General features: G+C 43.1%; 1 pseudogene; it reads left to right on the forward strand.

Annotated features, from left to right (window-relative positions):
* Positions 1-3,904: 3,904 nt before the first annotated feature.
* LOC102847522 lies at positions 3,905-4,165 on the forward strand (annotated as a pseudogene).
* Positions 4,166-6,077: the final 1,912 nt, after the last annotated feature.

Raw genomic sequence — 6,077 nt, forward strand, 5'->3', positions numbered from 1 at the left:
AGCCCACAGCAGCAGTCACTGTCAAGGCATCTCACTGGGGACTCCTTCTCTTTCTCTGTCTTTCCAAGCATGATGTCACTTTCCAAGTAATAACCTCTTCTAGCAACGGGTCCAAAGTATGAGAGTAGACAAAGTATGCTTCTTTGCCTCCAAGAAGCACTCTGGCTGCACTTTTTCTAAGACATGTCTGTTTGTTCTTTTGGCAGTCGATGGGATATTTAGCACTCTTCTCTACCACCACAACTCAAGGTTGTCAATTCTTCTTCTGTCATCCTTATTGTCCTGCTCTCAGGTGCATAGCAAGTCATTGAAACAACCATTGCCTGAATCAGGCACACCTTAGTCTTTAAACCGATATCATTGCTCTTTGGAATTTCAGAGCAGTCCCTGACAGGGGACGACTATTCCAAAGCAACATGTCTCCTGATCTCCTGATTGCTGGTACCAAAGGTACCATAAGTTGTTGATCCAAGCAAGACAAAATCATTGACAAAATTCAATCCTTTTTTCATCCTTCATGATGTTATCTATTGGCCCAGTGGTAAGGGCCAAATGTCAGAGCCATAGTAGCTGTGCTTAATAACTAGATTAAGTGAATTTATTTTTTGGGCTATGAGTTGGCTTAATCATCCATTGCATCCTGTTAAGCTCCTGTTGTGCTCCTGTTAGCTCACCATCAGCTGGATTCATCCTCACGTTGCTTGTAGATTGATGCTGAAATAGTTATTGCCATTTGATTTGTATCCACAGGAACCAATAAGCCCATGAACTAATGATTCCCCAAGTAAATTCCTAGCTCTCCCTTGTGATAAGTGATGACAGAGACTATAGGAAAGAAGAGGGGAAGACATTCACAGCCGACTTCAGGGTTGCTACTGCTGCTAGGTGCCAGGAAGTCACTTCCAATGCTGTGGACAATCTCTAGGGATAACACCGCAGAAGGAAACTGCTCAATCTGGCACCATCCTGATGATTGACACTGTGTTTGAGCTCATCGCAGTCACAGTGTCAGCCCATCCATCTCACTGAGGATCCTCCACTTTTGCTGAAACTCTTCTCCATGAAGAATGAAACTCTTCTCCTGATAACATCTCCATAGCGCCTAAGACAAAATCTCACCATCCTTGCTTCTAAGGGCCATTCTGGCCTTTCTGCTTTCTTTTTTTTTTCTTTTATTGGGAAAAAGCATATTGGGGGTGCAAGGAGGTGAGGGTTGGGGGCAGAAGGGTGAGGATGAGCCAGGATGCAGTTGCAGAACTGCAGTTTGGTCGGTGGGGGGAGCAGGTGAAGGAAATGATGAGGGTCCAATGGGGACCAGATGCTACAGAGGAATGACAAGCATTTTCCAATGGTAATTAAACCAACTGTCTTACTGATTTGGGAATTGGATGCCGACTCTCTGGCTTCTTCATGCTGAACAGGGGCGTAGATGTAAAGGGGGAAGGGAGGACACTTTATCACCTTACTGGTGGTCTTGGGTTAAAGCTGCTTGCCTTCTTGCTCTGTTAAAAGAGCCGTTCTGCTTTCAAGACACCTTTGTTCATTCCTCTGGCAATCAACCCATAGTATATTCTTTGCCAGCATCACAATTCAAAGGTACCAATTGCTCTTGGATCTTTGTTATTCACTGTTCACCTTCTGCATGCATAGACGGTAATGGGTGATGCCATGACTTGGGCCACGTGCACCTTAGTCCTCAAGGTGACATCTTTACTTTCTGACACTTTAAGAGGTCTTTGTAATAGATATGCCCGCTTCAATACATCTTGGTTGTTGTTTGCCTGGCATTGACTGTAGATCCCAATAAAATGAAATCCTTACCAAATCCAATATTCTGAAGAGGGAGAAAATTATGCAACAATGAATGAATATTTTAAAAAAAACAACTAGTGAACTAGGGAGAAAAATGTGCAACAATCAATGAATGAAAATCCAACTATTCTGTAAACTTTCATTAAAATCACAATGTTGTTGGTAAGTGCCATCGAGTCGAGTATGACTCATAGCGACCCTATGAACAAAAGACCTGAACACTGTTCTATAACTATTGTAGTTTCTCTAAGTTCATAGAGTTTCCAGAGGCATGTTGTTTAGTAAGTAGATGTCACTCCTGCTTCCAAGCCACTCTTAATCTGGGAGCTCCACCAAACGTGCACCATGAGTAACCATTAAGGCATTTGACTCACTAGTGGCACAGTATTCGGCATCACAGCAAACCCAGGTTACCTCAGTACAGCAAATTAATAGATCACTCTATCTGCATCTTCCTGTGCCCTAAGACTAACTCCACCTTGAGGAGGCCTTCCAACTGGAGGGGTTAATCTTCCAGAACTCTGTCAGGGAATGTTCAGCTGCTGCTGCAAGGTTTTCACTGGTCAATATTTTCAGAAATAGATGACCAGGCCCTTCTTCCTAGTCTTAGTCTGAAAGCTCTAGTGAAACCATGGGTAAGCCTGTTGGTATTTGAAAGACTGGCATACCTTCCAGCATCATAGCCACACAAGCTACCATGCTATGACCGAGTGGCAGACAAGTGGGGACTTCTGGAATGAAGGGACATTCACCAAGTGTGAAACAGAACAGGGAATCAAAAGCATTGTCTTGGAAATCTTGCAACTCACTAAAGGTTCCCACCCTATGGTTCCCCTAATGTCTCCTGTCACCCTCACCCAAACCCAGCTGCCCTTGCTGCACTTCAGTTCTCAAACAGGGGTTTCCTTTATGCATCTGTTTGCGAGTCTAAGGTCAGAGCACTGACTGTGTGTGAATGGGGCAGTCTAAATGCGGAGGTGTGTTGGAAACTCCTGAATCCTTGTGGGATTTTAAAAACATTGTTCCTTTAACCTTGATGGCTGACCTGTCATACTCCAAGGACAGTGGATGACATTCCTCTTCTCTGGAAGTCTGGCAGAGGATGATTAATCTAGTCCCCAAAAATATTTTTTTTCTTTTTAAATTTTTATTATATTATTTTTACGTGTACCGTCAAATCAGATCTGACTAGTACAAGAGGAGATTGCCCCCTCCTTTTCCACCAGATGCTCTGCTGGAACCACGTACCAGAGGTACGTCTTGCCATTGCAGTGCAGCTTCTTGCCACTAGGCCACCAGAGCTCCCCCAAGAAATCTTTTACAATGTAACACCATAGCTTAGTATGCAGCAGTACTGATAAGTCTTTACAATTTGTCTGTACCAGGAAATTGGAACTCATAGTTGACTGTCCAGCAGATTTTCAGAGGCAATAAATAGCGTGGGAGGAAATTGCTTATCTTTCCCCTACAGAGCAGCTGCTGGATTTGAACTGTATGCCTTTGGGCTGGCAGCACAACCCCTTTACCCCTAAGTCACACTAGATCATGAAAGGCACATTCTCTCCCCACCCCAAAGAAGATATGATTGAGGAAGCAATTTTACTAAATGATTACCCGAAAAAAAAATCTGTCTTATCAGTGTTCAGGGAACACCCAATAATAAGTGGAATGGCATAGACCTTTGACCAATTCCTCTTCTGAATTAGGGACTTATCGCAACCAAATTCTCCCTTCTAGATATCCCACCTTTCATTCCCTAAAGGTCATTCAAGGAAGTTTGGATGGCCTAGGGGTAAGGAGTTGTTCTGACAACCTCAGAGCAAAAGGCTTTAATTCACCAGCCTTTCCCAGGGAGAAAGATGGGCAGTCTCCTTCTGTGCAATTTGGTGCCTCTGAAAACCCACTGGAGGCTCAGCTATGAGTCAGTTCCAATTCGGTGGCACTTATCAACCACAGCAATGGTCTTTCCTACAATTAAGAATTTTAGTTCCTGATCTAACTATATAAGAATGTATCCTTTTTCGGAGGCAGTGTGGCCGGGTCCTTGCTGGGCTCCGGTCCCCCGGGCTGCCGCCCACTCCGGGCTACAGCCATGGATCTCAGCGCTGATTTTCTCCGGGAGAAGCTGCAGCGGGAGCTGGAAGCGGAGCACGTGGAGGTGGAGGACACAACTCTGAACCGTTGCACGTCCAGCTTCCGAGTCCTGGTGGTGTCCTCCAAGTTCTAGGGGAAGCCGTTGCTCCAGAGACACCGGCTGGTGAACTCATGCCTAGCAGAAGAGCTCCCGCACATCCATGCCTTTGAACAGAAGACTCTGACCCCGGAGCAGTGGAACCGTGAGCGGCAGAAATGAGGAGAGACTTACAGCTGGACAACCATTAAACCGTGAATCAGGACCAGGAAAAAAAAAAAAAAAGAATGTATCCTTTTTCTATGACAACAATCTGGAACAAGAGGTGCATTGCTAAATGGAATAGAGGAGGAGGAAATGGAAGGAAGAAAATGTGCAACAATGCATTATTATTATTTTTTTTAATTGTTTTTCCCAGCCAGTTGTGGGGTAACACAATGTGACAATAGACATTTCCTTAGCCAGGCCCATCTCTGTCCCTCAATACACTTTGTTTTTATTTACAGACTCTGTGAGATTGCCTGCACCCCACTTATGGGTGAAGAATGCAATTAAAGATGATAAATGACACTGACAAATTGTAAACAAAGAAATTTTTTTTTTAAAAAAAAGATGATTTTGAGTTTGTTTGAGGCCCTGTCAGATGTTCTGTAATGAATTTGTGCTACCATTTTAGGCAACTTTTTGATACAAGAAATACAATAAAACTAAACAGAGAAAGATGTAGTTAAACAATATAAAAGGGGACAGTCCACCTTAGATCTGAGTCTCCAAGGTGATCTCCCACCCAACCCTTCAAGATAGCCACTAAGACAACTTGGTGGTTCAAAACAACTATGAGTCATTAAAACTAATAAAGTTTAATAAAAATAATTTTTAAAAAACCCAACTATGAGATATCATCTCACCCCAGTAGGAACAGCACAATTTAACAGAACAGCTAACATCAAATGCTGGTGAGGTTGTGGAAAAACTGGAACACTTATTCACTGTTGGTGAGAGTGTAAAATAGTGCAACCACTATGGAAGGCTGTATGGTGCTTTCTCAAAAAGTTGGCAATAGAAATACCATTTGACCCAGGGGAGATCTTGTGGCCTAGTGGCAAGAAGCTGCACTGCAATCCCAGAGGCACACAGTTCGAATTCACCAGATGCTCTGCCGGAAAAGGAGGGGCAATCTCCTCCTGTACCAGTCAGATCCAATTTGACAGTACAGACACACACAAATTAATAAAATAAAAATTTTAAAAAAAAAGAAATACCATTTGACCCAGCAATTCCACTACTGGGAATACACCCTATAGAAACAATAACTACCACCCACGTAGATACATGCACACCCATGTTTACTGGCAAAGAGCTGGAAACAACCGAAGTGCCCATCAACAAATGGATAGAGAAGCTCTGGCATATTCATACAATGAAATACTATGCAGCATTGAAAAACAAGGAACTCATGAAATATTATGCAAAATGGATGACCCCGGAGGACATTATGCTGAGTGAAATATCTCAGTCACAAAAGGACAAATACTGCACAGGGCATTGTTGTAAAACGGGACTGACATCGGGGTTGAGGGAAGACAGAGAAGGAGGGGAGGAATGATGTATATTGCATTGAAACAGATGAGGGAGAGAACTGTTTAAAAAGGTATATATGATTGGGTATTAGTGTCATAACAAGAGTCCAGAATGAAGGCTGAACAGTGGAGTGGACTTGGGAGGAGCAATTGCATAACAATGAGCTTTTCTTTTACTTTTCAAGGAGAAGAGTAAATTGGGGGTGAGATGGGCAGGGAGAAAAGTGCAACAATAAATGACTGGAAACTCTAAGTCTCTGTAAATTTTCATTAAGATTAATTTAAAAAAAAAAGACAGCTTGGTAGGGGTGTCTCTGCGCATTGACATTTTTTTTTTTTTAAATTTTGTGTACGTGTACCGTCAAATCAGATCTGACTGTACAGGAGGATATTGCGCCTCCTTCTCCGGCAGAGCGTCTGGTGGATTCGAACCGTGTTCCTCTGGGATTGCAGTGCAGTTTCTTGCCACTAGGCCACCAGAGCTCCCCGCGCATTGACATTTAAATTCTAGTTGAATCTTGAAAACATCATGTTAAGTGGAAAATGTCCATTAC

The sequence above is a fragment of the Elephantulus edwardii genome, unplaced genomic scaffold (genome assembly GCF_000299155.1).
Source record: "Elephantulus edwardii isolate Elephantulus edwardi_28Jun2011 unplaced genomic scaffold, EleEdw1.0 scaffold00015, whole genome shotgun sequence".
Taxonomy (NCBI): domain Eukaryota; kingdom Metazoa; phylum Chordata; class Mammalia; order Macroscelidea; family Macroscelididae; genus Elephantulus; species Elephantulus edwardii.